Source organism: Dromaius novaehollandiae, chromosome 7 (genome assembly GCF_036370855.1).
Source record: "Dromaius novaehollandiae isolate bDroNov1 chromosome 7, bDroNov1.hap1, whole genome shotgun sequence".
NCBI classification, from domain to species: Eukaryota; Metazoa; Chordata; class Aves; order Casuariiformes; family Dromaiidae; genus Dromaius; species Dromaius novaehollandiae.
In genome coordinates, this window is record NC_088104.1 from 10,791,598 (window position 1) to 10,813,627 (window position 22,030).

General features: G+C 38.5%; 1 long non-coding RNA gene across 1 annotated transcript; it reads right to left on the reverse strand.

Annotated features, from left to right (window-relative positions):
• Nucleotides 1-2,031: 2,031 nt before the first annotated feature.
• LOC112981465 (uncharacterized) lies at nt 2,032-10,158 on the reverse strand. Its single transcript, XR_003258718.2, has 4 exons — nt 10,143-10,158; nt 3,434-3,550; nt 3,217-3,333; nt 2,032-2,299 (listed from the first exon to the last, which is right to left on the reverse strand). It is a non-coding gene; the product is annotated as an uncharacterized LOC112981465 (long non-coding RNA).
• Between the last annotated feature and the right edge of the window lie 11,872 nt (nt 10,159-22,030).

Sequence of the window (22,030 nt, forward strand, 5' to 3'; positions counted from 1 at the left end):
AAATAAAAATAGATTTTTATCTGTAGATTTAATTTAGTCAGCATTTTAATCATTTAGATCTTGTTCTGTAGCTAATCTTTCCACCTGCTTTAATATAAACTGTGGCACGGTCAAAAAAAAAGAATTTCTTGAACTAATGGTTCGCTGAAACATTAAAATGCAAGACAGTCAGGTGAAGTCAATGAACTTATAACTGATTAATTATGTTAAGAAAAATCACTAAGAAAGATACAAGGCACCAACGTGGACACTGTATCAGTGCTGTGCCCCTCCAGAAAGACGTTGCCTAGGAAAAACACTGTTTTATCATCATTCTGGTATATGTGAAACTGTCCACTAAGGACAATGTCAGAAGGAACATTTTGTTGTTTCTTTAAAAGATAGTGTCTTAAAAGGCTGCATAGGTTAATTTCTCCCAAGCTTTAAAGAAAAAAAGGCAAGTTATCAAAACTCTGTTAATACTTGAAGTAATGGAAGACAGCAGAACTCCCACATGCAACCTGAACACCAAAGAGTGAAATAATTAAACTGAGCAATCTGTGTGCAAAGAACCAGTTACAACTTGAACACAGTTATTGGTTAAGCAGCACACACATCAAGACTTGCAGTTTCTTTGTCTGAAAGTTTCAAGATATTTATTGTATATTCCTTACCAAGAGTCCTGAAAAGAGCATGTGGTGCCAAGGGTCAATTAATAGAGTTTGAGCAGTGCTTGAATACAGTGATGCTAGAAGGGGGACTTAAAAGCAGAAAATACATTAACAGAAGTGAGACTGGGTTTAGAGCCCTGCAAGAGAAAAGAAATGGCTATAGATAATAAGTAAGCTTCTGTTCTATAATACATCTTTTGAGCAAGTGGGATATCTCTCTAGAAATCCCATGCATCAGCAGAACATGGGCCTAAACCTTGTCTTCCTTTCCCTGATACGGAAAGTGAAATATGGGTTAGGGTTCTGAACCCACTTTTGTTCTTTGGGACAGTATCCAAATGCGACAAATGCATGCAACAGCTGACCTTTCTACTGTGTTTATGAAGACTATCGCTGGTGGACTCCTGCCACAAGAAAATAGAGAAGTGGATTGTAAAAGAGCTTGCTTAGACTTGACAAGTTTGCTGAGCATTTCTTCCCCAAATTAGAATGAAAGAAGTTGAAGGTAGACTTCAGCTTTCTCAGCTGACATATCTTTGGCTTCAGAGTTGAAAATGTTTCAACATCTCTGTGAATTTCAGCAGATATTTGGGTTCACTTTTAATGTGCCTGATGTCAGTACAATGTAGCTGAAAGCCAAAACTCTCTGCCAAGAAAGAAATGTGTCCAATATCAATCATCATGTACTTAGCAGCCTTAGTCCTGTCTGGACCAATGGCTTTACTAACTTTATTCACATATCTGGGTTACTTCTTTTTGATCCCATAAATAGGATGGTTGTAAGACATAGCCTAGACTATCTAAAGTGATCAAAAATAGAACTACATGGAAACTACCCTTTTAGTTGGGTGTGTTTTTCCCTGGCTTTACAGGAATGTGCACATTTCTCCATAGTAAAATTCCAACCTGGAACAAATTATGAAGGGACAACTCTCAGTGGGTATAAATCAGCATAGCCCTGTCAATTTACAAGGATATGAATTCCTGTTTGGGTTTTCCCCCCCCCCCCACCTGAAAATTCCCCTCTTTTACAGAAAATCTGTCCTTCTTACTAACTGTTTTTATGCATGCTGTGATCAAGGTGTGGGTTTTTCTTTTTTTTGTGTTTGTTTTCTTGTTTTCTTTCTCTCATTGTTTTCCACAAAAAAGCTGATCTTATGACTAGGTTTACATAGCTCTAAGGAAGAATGACCTGATCGCTACACGGATACATGTGAGGTTTTGTTGTTCCATAGTTTCTACTAAGCATGGCATGTCTGGAGTGCTTTATAATGATTGCATCATCAAAGTACTTGGGGGTAAAGAAATTTGAAAAGTCTCAGAGTCTGCGTGTTGACTTGCTTTACCATTTTATTGGATTAGTCATTGTTGTAAATCAAATTCTAACTCTCCTGGTTTGATGATGTTGTTAAATTACCCAGGTGCCACCTTTGAGCACTGCCAGTGCTTCATGTACTGGGTGCTTTGTAATAAAGCGAGGGGGATGTTTTACTTCTGAAACCAAGTTGGCTCTGGAACAAGACGAGGGTTTACCGAGGCTCTGCAGCTACATCTCGTGTTCCAGCCTTGTGCTTGCAGAGTGGCTCTGCGCTGCCTCTTCCAGACCCTGTGACTCTCCTTGCTAATCACTGCACGTTGTGCCATCCCATCTGGGGGAAGAAGTAAGGAAAAGAGCATTTCTGCCAATGATTAGCACAAAACTACTTTCTTTTACAAAAACAAGACTGTTTTCCAGTGGGTATTGTAAATGAAAACCTCTTCTGATTTAAGGAAGGTGAAAATGTTGCAAAGGGTGAAAATGTTGAGACATTTGGGTGTAAGCTATCGGACACAGCTAGAACTATTCATTCATCCATCAAAATCTGCGTTGCCTAAATAAAGGTCTCCTTTAGTTTAAATTATAAATAAGTCATACTTTTGGAGCAGGTACTGCTGCATACTTTCGAGAGAGTCACAAATGCATTACAGCGTAGGAACAGTGCTTTTTTCAATAGAGGTAAATTTTTATAAGCACAATATGTTCAAGAGTATGTGTATATGAGCAGGTACTTCTAGAGTTTAACCATCTGTGAGTATTCTGCACTGTCCGGACTGAAGAAAATTGCACAAATATTCCTTAAGTCCATTAACCTGAATCAGAGATGGAGAAATAAATGAGCCTTCTCTTGATACTGGATTTTTTATAACTCATCTTCCAGCACTGAACTTAGTCCTTTGCTGTAACAATGTGTTGGGTATAGTAAAAGGTGTCAGCCTGGCAGGGCATTGCACAGATCAGCTAAAGTTCAGGATGAATCTGACAGTGACAAACAAGCTTCAGAGAATGTCCCCATTAAGGGATTTCTATTGCTGACTGAGGTTTGGACATAAATGTTATGATAAGAAAGGCAACAGCCTTCCAAGTGAGAGATGTCAGACAGGGAAGAACTTGCCTACGCTGCCCTGGCAGTGTATGACCAGTGTGGCAATGGCCCAGGGCAAGATTTGTGATCTTAAAGGAGATAGTACACAGCTATGGGAGTGTTATATTGGAGGTGTAAAACATTTGTTTTAAACCAGGAGCTACCACAGAAGCTGTCAGGCTGTAGACCTTCTCCGCAGATGATGCCAGCAAGACTTCCTGCACGTACAGAGTTCAGAAATGGAGGTCTCTTTTTTTGCTCAAGGAGACTTGCGTTTTATGCTGTTTGTGAAAACGAAGAAAAGGACCATGATTATTGTGGACTGTTAATGAATTTTGAATTAAAATCTCCAGTAGTTGTTATTGTTCTCATAAATCTTACCTGCAAGAAACATTGCTTAGAGCCAAATTGTTTCAAAATTATTTCTAATTCCCTTTTCTTAGTAGAAGAAGCTTAGACACTCGGTTAAGTCCAACACCAGTGTAACTCAGTGTAGCTCTGTTCAAGGTAAAGGCACTATATGAAGTCATGCAAGTTGACAATCCATCTCATAGATTAGAAGTGGTTGAACAACTTCTCTGTCAGCTCTTCCAGAAACACGTCTTTCTCCTTCCAAGACAGTGTGCAAATGTGTATGGGGAACATAAGGGGAAGGGGAAAGAGAAGAAATAGAGATTTCTGTTGGCTTAAATAGTACACCCTCTATTTTTAGACCTCCAAAGGTGCATGTTTTGTGAAAAGAGATTTTTGTTAGTTGTAATTAAATTAAATTGCAAGGAAGTTACTAATTTCATTGAAAGCTACAGATCCTCGTAATACGTGATTCATCATAACTCCACCTCAGCCCCGGCCTGCAGGGGTAACTAACTCCTTTGGTGAGAAGATAATTTTATTTTAATTCTCATGCAATCATTGAACAACCTCAAGACAAATGCCAGCTATCAATCTTTATGAGTGAATTATTGTTCTCGCTCTAAGGGTGTGGTGGAATAAAGGATGTCATACTTTAGTACCTATAAAGCTTTTTGGATATAATTTTGTGCATAAGCCATAATAAACATAAAAATTGTATTTTATGACTTACATGAAAAATACATTTAAGACAACCAAAATGAAGGACTTTGAACAGTATGGGAGATTTTTTTGATAAAGGACATAAAGATTTGCTTTTTCCCAGCACGTCTATTTAAATTAATAACAGTATTTTCTTCTGTACTTTTAACTATTAGCGAGTTATTATTTTGGGTCCCTCCACTCCTTTATGCCTGGAAGCAATCACCTAAAAGATCAGTTTCATTATTTGCATCTAGTGCTGTAACAAATGGAGATATCTGAGCTTCAGAGATACTGGAGAATTCCGTGGGAGTGTTGACTCTGAAAGAAATGAAGGACAAGACTTTGAAGAGCCATTCAGACTAACTACACATTGCACTGCAAAGTCCACACAGTATCGCCAGCATAATTTGTGGATTTTGCTAGCATATAAAATGTGCTAGACACTCCTAATAATGATAATTATAGCTCTAATCTTGCCAGTGATTTACATAGGCAGACATGTACACCCAAGTGGAGCTCCATAAAGTTTAATAGGGCTCCGTGTGGGTATGGAGGAAGAAGGGGGGTGGCATAGATGTTGTATGACCCTCACTCTGAGTGGAAATTGGATGCTTGAGTATCTACCATTGAGTACATTAAGTGTATGTATGCATGCATGGTTCCAGAGTGGACTACTTCAAACAGTGTTACTACATTTGGACAAAGTATTTGGGGATAAATTAATTCTGTTATAATACTATTTGGCTGTGTTTTAGTTTCTCTTTTTGCATTTTCAAAAACTGAGGATGAGAGGAAGTAGATTTTGCTTGGTTAATTATTATGGATCTCTGGAAGTCTGATCGTTCTTATTTGGCTTCTAATATTTTTTACTTTTGTTGGGGTGGTTGTTTTTTTTTTGGATTGTAACAAGAACACTTTTTCCAGGCACTGTGTTTATGTCTTTTAACAGAATATTTGATATGGGAATTATATTCTCATTCCTTCAATTCTGGATTCCTTGAAATTGCTCTTAGTCATGTAAATAGTACCAAGTAACTCAGACAATAGCCTGGTATAAGGATTGTTTTTGTGAATACCCCTCTTCTAACTTTGGGGAATTTATTCTTGCTGTCTTTCAAAATCCCAAAGCTCTACTGATTTGTTTTGGAAATGCAGATGGGTTGTGGACTATGACATTTCTGATTTTCAGTGTAGAAATGTCTTCTGATGTGATTTTTAGGAATATTCCCCAAGATTAACTGATGTAAACCAAAAAACAGTAGACTATTTTCTTGATTCATATTGATTGGTTAATTTATAAACTGTTATATAGGTAAGCTATTGTTTGAATTGCATTAATAGTGCAACAAATTATGTAAAAACAACTGAATGATTTCCAAGCATGTGTTTTGGTTGTTTTCTGAAGCATGGCTTACTAGTTATGAATACTAGAACGTCTTTTTTTTTTTCTGGAAAATCATATAAAAGTATTTTTGATCAAAAATTTTGGCAGATTTTCTTTTGAAAAGCATAAACCACAGACAATGCTAATTATGAACAGTTCTGACATTGTAATTCACTTTGCTGTTAGACATATTTAGAAGTCTGCTATGTGGGAAACACAGTATTGCCTGCATATGCCACACACATTATAGGACCAGCAAATAGCATATTCCTCTTGTATCAGTATTAACGGTATGTTAAAGAGAAATAAAAAACCTGTGGCTGAAGCTAGGTTCCTTTAAGGAATGTGCGTAAAGTTATTTTTCTCATGTCTTGTTTTATGATAACTTATGAACATGAGAGAAGTAATTTCTTACATGCCTGGTTCTAGTATAGAATATAGTACTGGATTTTTGCTGTTCTTAATTCTCTGCTTATTAAAACATGCAGATTTTCTGTAAATACTGACCTCCTCATCTAGTGTACTGTGATGTAGTCATTGTAGCTGGACCAATTTATTTTTTCATTCCTTTCAACAAAGGAAAATCAGGTCAAAACGATTCAAGCTGTTTGCCTCAAACCCTTTGGACCACAAACTAAATACTCGTGAAAATTTTGCTCTTAAACTTTGTTTCTCATTCATATTGTAGATGTACTGAAGTAGGCAGGGGAGTGGTTCTGCGATTACAAGTCTGTAACCGAGAGGCATTATTGCCTTGTGGTCTGCGTACGAATTCAGGCCATGAATGTTGTGGCTTTAAGCCCCTTGTGCTAGTTTGCTCCTCCTTTTCTAACTCTCGGATAATCATGGTTTGCCATATGGTTTGAAGACCAGAAGACAGCACTCAGGAGTGCTAGGATTTATTATAAGCAATCACAAAGCCATTTAAGAATATCAGGTAGCACATATATACTAAATGCTGTTAATTATATCAACAAAAGCTGCCCAGAAATTAATTTGGTTCTCTCCACAATCTGTTTTTTTTTCCTATTCAGAAAAATTAATAGTGTTCCATCTGTTTTCCAAAGTTCTCCTTTTTATTAAATACTTTATAGTACATAAATAGTTTTATTTTCCTCAAATAAGGCTTTGAAAGAGAAACTTGGAAATGATTCAGTCTTCCTTTTAAATTTTAATGATGCCCAGAAAACTAACATGGACACCTAGAAACATCTAATGTTTCTTTATACTTGTAATTACTATATTTTAGCAATTATTTTCTTCCATAGCTCTGTGCTACCACTGAATATACATGAATGTTGATGGTCCAGGCAGTCACAGTGTCTTGGCCAACAAAATAGGCATTTTTATGAGCTTCAGAACTAATGAATCCTGTTTTCCTATGAATTTATGGTTGCCACCTCTGTTTTGAGTTTTTCCTCACAAATGGGCCATTTCTGAGGCTTCTCTCCATTATGAAATCTCAACAGCATGTTATTGCAACGTTTCCCTCAGATGGCTAATTTTAAGCATCTCTGTCCTCAGCAAAGTGATTTATTTTAATGAAATTTGTAGGAACACAATTAGGAAGTTTGGGATAGCTATACCTTTGTCAAATACATTTGAAAGTGGCCATTGGGTTCAAAATTACAAGAAGGGAAAAAGACAGATAGATGATTTGATCTCATTAGTCTCCCTTCCATAGGAAATCAAGCTAAAATAACCTGGGATATAGAAAAAAATAAGTCTGAGCCCTTTTGATGCGTCTATATGTAGTAAGGAATATTTTCTTCTACACTCAGTCCCTGTGGTTACAATAGGGCTGTCTCAGCTTTGTGCTGGTCCCCTGAGCATGCAGTCCTAGTCGAGTGTAGCCCAAAAGAACCAAACATTCATTTTCGTTTTCAAAATATAATTTGATTACTTTTATTTTTTGCTTAATTAAGAACATGTTTTGATAAAATTGAACCACAAAGGTAGGAATGAATGATGTGAAAAATTTGAGGCAGATCTCAAATGAGTGCAACTAAGCGCTCTTCATATTTCATGTTAAACACTATGCAATTTTTAAAAAAGGAAAAGTAATATTTCAGAAGTACTAAGCATAATGCTTAAACCACAGATTCTGTAAAAAATGGACTGCATAAGCTATTAGCAGCTATATGCGTCATAAACACTTTAGGCAAGAAAATCAGATCCTAATGCCAAATGCAGCTCAGCTCCATCAGTCTACATGTAGCTATACTTCTGCAATTTTGTAAGATAAATGTCTGTGCTGTTTTATATGATGAAACTACAGCTGGGGCGAATCTTCTTATTTTTCACCAGTGATTTAATAAAGGCAAGCTCAATATAAATATTGAAAGGTTGCTCGTATTGAAAATATTCTTTTCACTCATAGATGAAACATGTGAGAGCTTTGTCTTTCCATATTGATCGTGCACAAAAAGAATTTAAGATTTGTCTACACAAGAAGTGGGAATATTTACTAAATAGTGGACTCTAAACATTTTATATAATGTATTATACTTTATATAGCATTTACAGAGGAAAGATTTGTTGAGCTATGCTTTATCCCAGCTACTGGGAACTTCAAAACCCATTTTAATCTCAGCTGAAACAGCTAGTGAATGCTTGCCTTCTACCACGGGGTAGAGATTACAAAGTAAAAAGAGGAGAAATGTTGCAAACTGTACTCCCCTGCACCTATTTCTTTGACACACATCACTGTGGTAACGCAATAAAAGAGCTGCATTTAATTATTTTTTCCAGAACTCATAAGTTTAAAAGAGATAGGGTATTTATGAGCCCCATTTGTGCTCTCTAATCCACAAGATGCCAAAAGATACAGGAATAAAAGTGTCTATTGGAAGTGACCCGTTGTGGCTCGGAAAATGTTTGTCTTGTTCTGTATCTCACTCCAAATAAAATACTGAGCATTAATTTAATCATTAAAAGAATAATGAAAATAAGGAGTGATGAAAATATAATCAAGACACCCAGTTAGTAGTCACAGAAGTGTCATTTTTAAAACAGTTTAAAAAATCTCCTGAGCTCCTCTGCTGTGTTCATGGAATAAACCTACTTTAATTATTTCCTGTTCAGGCTTTCCTCTGTTTCCTTGGTTTTAGGAGGAGTTTACCTAGCAAAAACCAATGCTGCTCATTTCCTCAGTGGATTAACTGGGCAATGATGAAACAGAAGCTTCTGTCTGCTTCATTCTTTACACAACCTGGTGTTAAAGAGTGACCTTTCACCCTCAGAGATTTTAAGGATTAAGGATGCTTTTAAGTCTCGGTCTGGTTACTAATCCACCACTTTCACTTGATGTTAAATAAGCACTTCCTGATTTACCCTTTAAATCCTGTAAACATAATAAAACAGAGTTTAACCTTTACCTTAGGATTTTACCACTATCTTATGTTCTGTCAAATAAACCTTTATAAGAAGCAGGGAAGGGAAAACTAATAAGCGATAGCCTGATTTTTTTCTTTTTTTTACCTTGGGATATGTAACAAAACATTACAATATTTTTAATATATTCAGGTCAAACAGTTGTTAGGGTGCATTGGGGTCCTTACACTGTGCAAATAACGGAATTTTTAAAAAGCATTTATAAGCTATTTGAGATAATGAAATAGATGTTTCCTCTGCTTTCAGACTGCTGTGAGCAAACGATATTGGAAGGAGTTGAAATGGAAATATATTGAGACAGATTTCATAATCCAAGGCTTTGTAACTTTGGAGAATATCATTTAGCCTCCGGCCATTCCTTTGTAAAGTCTGGTTCCCGGATGCTGTACATTGCCTGTAAACTCCATTTGCAGTCAAGGAACTATCCTGACTTACGCCAGCCGTGAATTTGACCCCATAGAATTGATTTTTCCTATGTTCTTCCCTTTAGGACAATGGCATCTGTGCTGAGGAAATACTCATCCATGGCTATTTCCAGTGGCTGCATTTGGTATGTACAAAGTTAGCATTAGTTTGCTCCAGAATATTTCTGTCCATGTCACCGCTGCAAAAAGTGTCTCCTTAGCATTTATTCTTATAAATAACTTCGACAGAATGACTTCCAGCCTTGGGCCTGGCCCCATCACCAAGAAAGGGGGTGGGAAACCTGCCCCCATCCTCAGGACTCAGCTGTGCCGCGGTGGCCACCAAGGCTGCGTCCCCCCGGGTTACAGACCAGGAGCCCAGGGCCTTCCTGGTGGCTCCCTCGCCTGGGGCTGAGAGCTGATGAGAAAGGTACCCAGAAAATAAGAGTTGGAAATGCCTTACCGCCACTGCCAACGGAGTATTTTTAATGAGGTTTGTTTTCAGCAAACATCCAAAATGCCTCATTCTAAGAATTTTGAATTCTGTAACCTTAGAGAGTTTAAGTCTTCATATCTCATACTTGATAGCAGTAAGTAGAGAAAAATTATCATATGATAAGAAGTTAATTCCCTCTTCAGAGGCCCTAAATCATGGGCCTTATTAACAAAGGAATACAGTTATCTAGCTGAAGGGGGACCTTGCTTGGCTTTTGATATCTTTTTGGGAATATTTATTTTAATTAAATTGAATATCTGCCTTGTATCTTGCAAATATCTGATTGTTTCTGCATCAACTATTGCCTAAGAGGAAATATAGACGAAGTAATCATTTATACATGCATGATTTTCTTACCATGATCAACAGTCCTTTTGTCTTCTGCCTTCATAATGTGAAATAGCCTGCTGCTTCCATGTCTGATGGTGCTGCTCACACTGGTGTGAATGATTCAAGTGCGAGTGTTTGTCAGTAAGTTTGAGGGAGCTGCCATCGGAGCTGGGGAGGCTTTCTTGTCACAGCAAATTATGAAATTGTAAAAGTGAATGTGTGAATATGTGACTAATGTTGGGATGTGATGGCAGGCAGCTGACTTTCTTGGTGCTTGCTGAGGGTAAGTAGAAGATAGCTGGAGCTCACAGATGTTTTGAATTCATGAAGCAAAGGTTACTTGCACCTTTTTTAGAAAATTATGAGGAGGGCTGCTTTTGAGAGGTTCGTGGTCTGCAAAATGGCCTGCTGTCTTAAAGAGACATTGATAGTATTAGACCTTTTTTACAGTCTTTGTACAGGTAAAGCCCCTATTAAAGGCAATAGGAACTGTGTGTATGCAAACAGGAAACAGGACAAAGGGAGGGACTTTAAATGAAGGAAATTTGTTTCTGGTTTTCACTGAAATTTGGGAAAGGAGGTGGACAAGAGCAAATGTTTTTGTTTTATAAGTTTTCAGTCCGACACGGAGAGAGGCAATGCTTTGTTTGTATGTCTTGTGCAAAAGTGGTCCTGTGAGGCACTGTCAGTGGGAACAAAACCCACACAAAAAACAAGGCTGAGAACATCTTAAAAGCAAAATAACCCTTCCCTTTGAAATAGTCTCCCATGGATGCTGAAGCCCAGACTAGTTAACAGCAATGTGGATTACATTCCTTCCCACAAAGCACAGCTTGACCAAATTTAGCAAGGGCAAACCAGCCATTGGCATAACTCCGTTAGCTTCACTGGGTGCCCTACTAGTGAAGGATTTGGTCTGTTTGATAAATAGGGGCAGTGTCTTTACTACAAGGAAAAAAACATGATAGATGTAAACATAAGAGATCATCCTCCTTTATTTACCTATAGGACATAAGGCCTTTAATGGGTGATCATACATGCAGAGGTCAAATGGTACTAGGTAAAAAGGGTGGAAATAGGCTCTTCTGAAGTCAGACAATCTTTTTGATTTCATCTAGATTGAGAGTTGGTCAAACCATTAGAAACAGGCATGACAAATCTGGTGGTAGCATAAAGTAGGGGTTGGTGTTGCATGATATACATAGCTAAGCTGAACCGGTGCTGGAGCACTGGCAGTGTGTTTATAGGATCTTCTTCCTACGTGTCAAGGCAACTCTTTGCTCAGACCCTGCTCACCTGAGTCAGCATTACCTCAGGGTTATGGTCACTGTCTGTGGGCATGTTGGTGAAAGGAGGATATCTTGCTCTTTGATACTTCACAGGCTTTTCTAGAGAAGCAACACAGTTATCTTTCATTTTCTTTTTCAATCAAAATTCCTTCTTCCCAGGAGAAGAGCCTTGGAAATCCTGACAAGATAGTATTGTGCCCTCTAGCATGACTAGATTCCCCTATGACTTTGTTAAGTCTGGACTGTTCCTCACTCTCCTAAAAACACCTAAAGCTTTCTCTTTATTTAAAAATATCTGAAGCCATATAATTTAATTTTGGTCTGCATTCTACCAGGAAGAGAAGCAGCTTCATACCAAACTGTAATTATTGCTGATAATTTTCAGTATAAATGCTAATTTGGGTTCTAATCCTATATAGGAAGAAAGTGGAATTATTTCTGCTCTTCTACAGAGAGCAGAGCCTTCCTTTTCAAGTCCTTCAGCTGATTACAGAAGGGCTTCATTCAGGACAATATCTTCTCAGAACCTCTGGGTAGCACAAGCTATAGCTATATACTCCGGAGTGCTTTTGAGCGAAGGAACCTTGTAACAGTTTAAAAGGGAGAGTGGATTTAGGGGTTTGAACCGAAGAGGTGTGCGGGATTGGAGTGGGAGGGAGGCTCATTCTGTTACTATGATTTTTTTCCCTATCATTGCTTTTATACTTTTTAATGTCTTGAAAACTGCTCATTTTTGTCTCACATTAATTTATGACTTCCGTTTGTTTCATTATTGTCATTGCTTCCTCAAATCTTCTAAATGAAAATGATTTAAAAACAGTTCTTCTGGATTCTGGAATAGTAACTGGGAGAGCTAATATCTGATAATCTGCAACGAGTTCTTCTCTAAAGCTTTTTATGACAGTTAAAGTTCTCTACCTTTTGGGGCCCTGCAATAATTAATAATATCTAGAGCTTTTCATCATAACCTCTATTGAATTTTACAAGGAGCTGATGCAGTTCCCATCTTTATGTTTGGGAAACTAGGGCCCAGGAAGCTTAGGTGGTTTGCCTGAAGTCAGACAGTAAACTAGTGCTAGAACTAGGCGTAAAAGACTAATCCTTTTAGTCCTGTTTTCTGTCCATGAAGACACATTGTCTCCATTAACTGTTGATGATCAAACTTGCATTTTGAAGAAAAAAATAATAATAAAGACATATTTCCAAACTAAACGTAAGCTAGCATATGAAAATGTCAGATTAGTATGGTTTTGGATTCTTTTCCCAGACAATTACCGCTGGATTCGTGCTTACCACACTTCATTCCCATATTCATCTGATGAACTGCTGTTATAGCACCTAGAATTTCTGTTTTGCTGCTGAGATTATGTACAGAAAAAGGCCCCAAAGAAAGGGTCTGGGGAACAGCAGCTGAAGTAGGGCAGTGAAGGACACACTGAAGGCAAGATTAAAGACGCAAGAGGACTGGGAAGAGTGGAGCCACAGGAGCTAGTTGAGCTGGCTGTGGCCATCTCCTGCGTCAGAGCTTAGCCACTGGTGGGGCAAGGGGGAGGAGGGAGTCCCGCGCCCAGCACGGGTGGGTATCACAGAGCCAACGGAGGGCCAGGAAAGCTATGGTTGTTTGGGAGACAGTAGTTCCTACAGGAGTTCAGAGTGCCCAAGGGTAAAGACTCCTCCTCTGTAGTACCAACAACGTCAATGGTTTTCCAAACATTTACTGAGTTTATGAAAGAAAGGGTGATGAAGCAATGGCTGAAAAAGCAAGTTCTTTTGCATTTCTCCACTGTGCTGCAGTAATGTTGAGCCAATGATGTTTCTAGTGTATATACGTATACGTGGTTGTGACAGAGCTTGCAGACTGTGAGCAGGAATGATCATAATCAAAGGAGTTACATAGATCTCATTTACTTCCCATTCTTTTGCTGCTGCGGCTCGTCACCACGTTGTCATTGAAATCAGCAGGAGACCTGACTGTCCTCTCACACCCCAACTTCCACAGAGTTATGCTAAGTTTACATCAGAATAAACAGCAGAGAAAGCTCAGAGTTTGAAGCAAAGCAATTAAAGATTTTCTTCTCAACTAGAAGTGACCCCCTCAGCCAAAAACAACAGAAAGAACTAAACGAGGAATGAATATGATACAGTTTAATTTCATAATATATTGGCCTGACACAACTATTATTATACAGCATTACTTAGAGTCTCTTAAAAACCCAAAATCTTTTATTGAGCAGTTACCATTCAGACAGGTTATGGCATTTGTAGAGTAAATAGCAACTGTAAAATATGACTAACCAAATCATTATTTTTAACTAAAAAATAGGCGCCTACATTCTTACGTATAAAACAATTTTTATAAGCTGTACATGACCAAGGAATATTTTACAACAGATCTTAAGATATAGAAGATACTAATCAAGATTTAAAATGTCTGTAGTTACAGTCCTATAAATGTTCTTGAAAATGAAATAAATACCTTATAACCAGACAGGTGATGCAATGGTGCCAGTGGGAAGAAATGGTCTTAAGGGTGAGCTGTCTGGAAGGCCTCAGGTAGCATGCAAGTCGCCCAGTGTGCAGGAGGGAGACTGGCCCATTCCTAAGGCCTCCTTAGGAGTGATAGCTGTTTTGGGTCAAGGTCCATGGCTACAAGTGCTGTAAAAAGAATGAGGGGAAAGTGTTTCAAAAGGTTTGCCTGTGGTAGAGCAAATGAAGAGAAATGTTGCTGAAGCGACATCCAACTTTACATTCATGTAAAATAAGTATCAGTTAAATAAGAGTAGGCTCTTTGAATAGAATTAAAGGATGCGTCTTAATGAGAATATACTACTTAGTTTGCTGGCACCTTACCGACTTTGTGAGCACAGCATTTGCAGGATCTGTGGGGAGGTTTTTCCCAAGGATCAGTCGCTGTGCTTCTTAGTTAACCAAGACCTCTGGATCACTCACCTGGTTTCCCTGTAAATTTACACATCTTAAAAATGACTTCAGCGCCAACCCACCAGAGTTGATCTAGGTTCCCTCAAGTCTCATGAAACTTAGCTCATGTTCATCAAGAGCTTCTCTGAGTTGCAAGGCAGTGAGGTGTGAAATGCTTGTGGTTTGATGATTCACAGAACTCTCACCGTGAGCCTTAATTAATCAGTCTTTGCAAGGAGTTTTGAAATCCTTAGATGAAAGAATCTGTAACTGCAAAACACTGTTATTACAATGGCCACCACTTGTATTCATGGGGACCTCACTTGCCCATCTTTTTTGTACCATCGCAGTAGCTTCCTTTTTATGTTGAAAGGGGCAGAGCTGTGTAAATATGTTCACCAACAAACATTTCTTATGCTGGTGGTTTAACAGAAACTGTACATGAAAATCAGCAAAACTTTCTTTATAGCCATTTCTCCCCAAGCTGTGATCTTGTCAGACATTAAACAAAGTTGGGCTGGGCCAGCACTAGGATGGGAAAACAAACAGTGGTTATAATGATTAAGAAAATAAAACCTTCCGAATCCCAGTTCCTCCACAGTGGTGCCTTAACAGAGCATTAGGAGGCCATGAACTGTTCTATCGTACCACTAGAGCATGAAATAAAGCTGAAAAGTTTGCTCACTGTCAGTAAACAATCTCTTAATTCTTTGCACAGTAATATTACTAATTTTACATACCACCAAAGTGGTGATACAGCTTCACTGAAAGCAAAGAAATCTGCCCTAGCAAGCATTTTCTCCTGCATAAAGTACTTTCTTGGGCTCACATGTTCACAGCTCTGCATTTCACAGGCAGATCTTTTCTCCTGCTACTGTGGCCAAAGTGGTTTTCAGTTATCATGTGCATTTCTATTCTAGAGGGAATAATTCAGAGAAAATACCATGCACAAGTACTGTGCACTGGAATTTGTGAGTCTCCAGGTCTGTCTTTGATTCCTGGACATAGAAATTTTGTAACCATGTTACAGATTGAATATCTTTAAGGAAAAGAGAGCAAGACATAATTGACTCATCCACCATCCATATTGTCCTATCTAGCGTAGGAATTCTCTGGGGTGGAGATTTTTTTCTTAAGCTGTTTGCAGAATGCCCAGGACAATCATGAGTGGAACTTGAAGTTGTTATGATGTTGTTAGTGTTATGTATATAACCATGTTGTCTGTCTAGATAGCCAGTGCGTAACGATAATAATAAAACAAGGAATACAGGTTGAGCAGTTGGAGTGTAATGTCAGTTTTAGAGTTGACACCCAGGTCCAGGATATAAGGCTTGTCTGTTAAAGGCTGTGTTTAAATGTGGCTGGTTAACATCAGGAAAAAATGCAGCAGGTCTGGGTCCTGGAGGCAGCAAGGGGAGACTACTGATCATGTTAAAAAGAAATGGGAAATGGGAACATTATGTAGACAGGAAAGCAATGGTGCTTACAGCAGTTCTCTACCAATACACCATCTAAAACATTCATTCAAAAAACATGCTGTTGCACTCAGTGTTCAAAACTGATACTCCAAAATCCATTGCAAAATACCACAAAGAAGGCTCACTAAATAGATCTCACAGTAGGATAGAACCTCCATCTTCCACAGCACACTCAAGTCAGGGAATCTCTCTCTAGGCTACACTAGAAAAACATAACCTTACTTTTCTACAGATGCTATCTTCTGATCTTCCCATCTTGGCTTCTTTCCCATTGGGGTTTATCACTCACTTCTGAAGATGTCTGGAGAGTTTTTGTAAACACAGTTTTTGCATACTATATGTGATCTAAGATTAGCTTAGTTTAGCTGAATTTATCATTTGGTATTAAAGATACTTGTGTAACTGATTGTGCAAAAACTACTCATCTAATCTGGATGTGTGTTCCAAACCTTAGCAGCAATGCAAGCAATGCTTCTTGGCTGATCTCAGTTGCTTGGGGTAGAGGGGAAGAAGGAGGCCCATCTTCTTGCTGGCACTTGAATTTTGAGGCAGTGAAGAATTTGGAAAGTCCCAAGCCACAATTGCTCTTCCAGGATCCCGTGCTTGGTTTGGGGAAGTGGAGGATGTTATCACATGGACTTCTGTTGTGTTCTTTACTTAAACTTTAAACAGTTCGATCATGTCCTAACTCCTCTACAGCTCACACTTCTATCTTGTTGGCAGAGATCAAAACCAGAGGAAAAAAATAATTTGTACCTAAGGAAATCTACCATATGGAAATTCTGATGTGTTGTTTCCATGCCTGTAAATTCCCTTAGCGGACAAAATAAACTCCAGTGCCTTAAAGAAAGGGGAAAATAAAGCATTCTCTATGAGGCAGTATTCAGAATGCTGTTTTCTAATTGCTGACTTCACAGATGAAATATTATGTTAAGACAGTAACTGTCCATCAGGAAAACTTCGAAAAACCCCCGCAGAACTTTCCCAAGAAAAAGACAAACCTGCTGTGGATTGGCATGAAACCTGTTAGGCCGTGTGATAGAGAGCTCACCTCCACGTACACGGTGCAGCCCAGAGGCACAGTGGCAGTCGGGGAACCCCAATAACCCGGTCAGAGACACGAGTCCCCAACCTGGCCCCCCCAGGGCTGTCCCAGCGGCATCAGCCCATGGTCAGGGGACACCCGTCACCGGGAGCAGCTCTCCAGGTCCCCTCACAAACCAAGGTGTCCCTGCCTAGGGGTTTGGGACACATTATGGGAAGAAGGTTGGAGAGACATCAGGGCTGGGGTTCAGCCGGGAGGGGTGTGTGTGTGTGTCTGTGTGTCTGTGTGTCTGTGTGTCTGTGTGTGTGTGTGTCTGTGTGTGTGTGTCTGTGTGTGTGTCTGTGTCTGAGCAGGAGGCAACTGGAGACAACACAACCCATGGACAGCTACTGCATGGACTGACTGTCTAAGTCCAGCTACTGGAGAGATCCACAGCATATATATGTATACATTTCCCACCAACGGACCTTCATGCTGGTCAGCCGGAGGGGAACAGGATGAGGCCACTGGTGCTGTTTCTGTCTGCGTTGGTCAGCGTGGTGGCCATGTGTATGTGTCCATATGTGTGCTTGTACGTCTGCCTCCTGGGAACACGCGTGGCCTTGCTACCGGTGGGACCTGGGGCCATGGAGCTACGGCAGCCTGGCCTCCACTGGGCTTCCTCTTACACAAGCAGCTGTATGTAAGCTTTTTGTGAACAAAATAGTAGAATTGCATGAAGAAATACGCATTTCTAACTTATCTCCATAAAACAGCTTGAATTTTCATGGTAGCACAAGAGAAAAGTGTAGGTGGGAACTTCAGGAAAGAAAAGTCTGGTAATATTTATAGAATACTCAATGCTTTTTTTCTAAGCAGTAGTTTTACTTATTTTTGATACAGAATTACAATTTCAAGGTCTGAACAGTGCACTTATGAAGACTAAGACTTCCTAGATGCAATAGGGGAGACACTGGATTTGTATCTCTCATAACTTTTGCTTCCATCTAGTCCACTTGTGAATTATTACCTTAGTTTCTTAAAGTTCAGTAAAAAATTAAACTTGATTAATTTAATTAAACAACGTTGTCCCAAGGCCAAGTAGCTCAAATGTTCATTTTTATTAAACAGTACTTTCATTCACACTTTCAAATTATACTTTGTTCAAAGGTCTCATGGAAAGAAATTTCTTTTTTTCTCCTGTCCTTCTAAAATAAATGTTGAGAGGATTCAGCCTTCAAAGAGCTCATATAATTTGAGATAGAAATAATCCAAAAGGATTTCCATGATGATAGGAATATGGTTGAGGCTACATTTTAAGGAAATGGCATAAAAGCAAATGTTAGAGAAGTTAGATTAATAAGTAATCATTTTCACTGACAATAAAATCAAGTGAAATAGGCTAGACATGAGCAGAATGCCTAAGTTATTGCCTTAAAAAATGGGCTAGGGCAAGCAGCATTTGGTCAGGTACGTGCAGGTTCCACACTTCAATTTTGGATCAGTCTTTTAAAAAAACAAGGTAATTATTGTTTGGAAATTGAATAGAGCATATTACTTTATTTGGAAATGGAGGCTTTATATCAAAAGACCTTAAACAGATGCAAATGGTTAAGAGGTGGAAAGTAAGAGCCTGCGAGACCACAAAGCTTCTGTAATGAAAGAAAAATAGTGGGTTTTGTTTACTGATCTTGAGTTTTGTTTAGTTGTATGAATTAAGTGACACGCAAATATTTTTATGACTGCATTTATTCTCCATAACAATATGAATGAGCACTGAATAATAACAAAGTCCCTTGTGACTGCAGAAGAAGGGTGATTAAATTATAATCACATTGGATTAATTAATCTATAATATTTGTTCTTTATATGAAAGAGGAAAATCAGCCTTCAACATAAAGGTTATGTACTCATGAGGTCTGTGTCTTAATAAAGAAAAGGCTTTGGGAAAAAGCTTGACAAGCCCCCCAGATATGATATGTTGTAAATGTAGACAGAAGGTTATTACTGATATAAAATACATTCAATGTAATTATCAGCCACAACAAATAATCAGAGAGATGATAATGACTAATTAACATTTTTATATTTCTGTAGTAATGTGTCTAAAAGATAAGTGCACAACATTGAATTAATTTATTATGCTATAGCATTTTAGTAATGAAAACTGTATCATCAAAATATCTCTTCAGTGGTAGTGCAAGATATCAGCTTAAATAACTGATAAGGCTTATTCCTTTGTTTTCCCTACCTAATTGTAGTGAAGATCCCTTGAAAGCAAGCAACTAGCAGAAGGACCTATAATGATCTTGAAAGAAAGCCATAACAAAAATATAAAACTTGTGACCTGGTCCTTTTGCACATGCAAATAAAGAATGCACATTATTTACAAATAGGACTTCTGTTAATATAGTACATTAAATTTATGCATATTGAATTTTCATTTCATTTTTGCTGTTTTTGTTACTAAGAAATTCTGTCTTTAATTCTTTACAAATAAAATGCCAGTTACAACGTACAAAAAATCAATTACTGTATCAAGCTGTGTTGTGAAGGAGAGAGAAAACTAATGCCTGAAAGATGGAAATTTTAATTACTTAAACCCAACTATTTACGTATTGGAAAGATACACTTAACATTTTAAAGGCTGACCATAGACCTCATTTTATTGTATACACATTACTTTTAAATAGGAGTAAACACGGTTTTTTTTTAAATGGAAAAGTTTTTCACCTGTGGGTGAAAAAAACAATAATTTTATCATATTGTGTAGAAGAAGCTAATCTGCAAAAGTGCCATTTCTGAAACCCTGAAGCTCTGAGCTGGCACAGCTTCTGCTTTTGAAGCTCAAAGTGCAGCATGCCCTGAGTCCCACTCCCCCTCTCCTGCAATCAGAAATCTGGTCCGAGCGCACCACGGCTCCATCCCATGCAGATGTATGCTTGTTTTTCTCCTTGCAGCATCAGCACTGGTGCATGCTTAGGTCCTGCTCTAACACAGAGTGGAGCATAGCCAGCATATGTACCTGCTTGTGGGAACACGGAGGGCACCCAGGTTTAGACAGGTGTGTCTGAAGACCAACACCTTAATAGTAATGTTCTTGCTCAAAATAATGTTATGTAGTGGAAAGAAGCGCAGAAAGCTTTTCTTTTCATATATTCTGCACTTCTTTCCACTGCTTCCTCTGGAAGTGGTCGGTCTGGATGTAGGAACTGGGGCATCAGAATGACTATAGAAACTCATGACCCAAGCGTTCATTTTAATCAACACCCCAGATGATGGTAAGGCCCACTTTGAGTAAAGTAATATAGGATGAGTAGTCTGTGGGTTGAAAAACACCTCCCTTAACTGGTTAAATTTAAGGATCTCCATCTTTGGGGAACCTCTGGTCTTCAGGGCATCTGCTTAGTTTGTATTCAGAAGCTCTGTTGCCTTGAGTCTGCAGTGTTCCTCAGAGTTCCCAGGCTGATTTTTTCATGAACAGCTCCATCAGTTTCTGTTTCTGAGCAATATTTTAGCATTTCTTTTTCTCTACTTCTATTCTTGTTCTCCAAGGTCTGCTTATTAAATTATTATGCAACTGTGATACTAAATCTTATCTTTTGACTATAATGCACAGAAGAGAGGCAGATAAGACTTAAAGGGAAGGCGGAACCATTCATCTATCAGTAGACTCTGAGAAGCAAGAGAAAGTGAAAAGAGGATGACGCTTTTGATGAATATTTGTAGCTGAGCAAGACTGCACTAAATAGCTTTTCTCTTTTCAGTATGGGAAGGTACTTGTATTTCTAAAAGCAAAAGACTTTTACAAGACTCTAAATCAAATCTGAAGTAAAAAAAAAAAGATTTACAACTCTGCCTCCAGCAACTTAGCATTCCCTGCTAGCCAAATTCGTCTCCTGTTTACTTTATTGACTAAGCTATAGTCCTCGGTTAAGAAAATTTTTATTCTTATTAGGCCACATCATCAGCAATAGCCTGAGGTAGTTTGCAGTGATTTGGGGTCTGTCTTCTACCCTGCTTATATGCAAGTATCTTGGAGAAGGGGTTATAAAGTGCCTTAAGGCACATAGATGACAAAAGTAGACACCAGAGATTCAAAAACATTTTATTTTTAAATGAGGAGTTAAATCACAAAAGTTTCTAGTTTATTTTTAACACCATTTTATCAGAGGCTTGTGTTTTTCTGGTATGGCAATGATGATTTGCTCATTGGTTTGGTAATCTAAAAGGCATTTGACCCAGGTCACATTAGAAGGCAAAGCATTTACTAACTGAGAAGGCCACAGGATGGAGTGGGTCCATGTGGGTAATTTCAGCCAGGGGAAGTAAGTCCCCATGTCCATCCCCTTAGGCATGAGCCTCAGGCAGGTGCAAAAAGGCCCTGGATGGAGGTGTCCTCCTCAGGAGCTGCAGGACACTGCTGAGCAGCACAGCCAGGGCCTGGCCTGCTGGCAGACTGCTGAGTGCATGGCAACAAGAGATGGGGGTAAGGGGTGGGCAAACAGTGTTATATTTTGGAGAATTTTGACTGTTTTTATGTCTGTTCTCAAAAACAAATTTAAAAAGAACTAAATCTCTCCTGTCATCAGTCTAATGGCATCATTTCCCATAGTAATGACATAGTTTCCCATACCCGCACTAACTCTGGCTATTATTGATCAGCTAAGGCAATATCTAATTATACTCAAAGGGGAGAAGGACCTCTTCAGTGTGTAATTCATTATCTCTTATGAATGGAAACTTCTCAATCTTGGTAGATAACCAATAAGCAAATGTTATTGAGTGTTCACCAACATCAAATAAGGATAATAAATATTACAATTTGGAGCTTGAATGTCACGTTCAAGAGAAGAAGGCTCATAACCATCCATTAATGAGATTCTAATCTTTGACCCCTTTGTTAATGCCAGCTGTGGTCTCTTCTTGATCATTCCAACTTCTCTGTCATCACAAAATGACTGTGCCTTGGCTGGCTAAGGAAAATCTTAACAGTACTGAATGAATTGTATTGTCTAAAGAATACAAATTTCTTTAAAGGAAAATCTTAATGGGGGTTAAAGGAATGATAAGAATAAAATGTGGCAAAATGACAAACAAGTGTAAGAAACATCTGTGTGAGACTACAAAGGAGTATTTGCCCTATTACTGAACATGCTTCTTCTTGGTTAATTAGATTGAGATAAACTAGTAGTTGATGCAGTT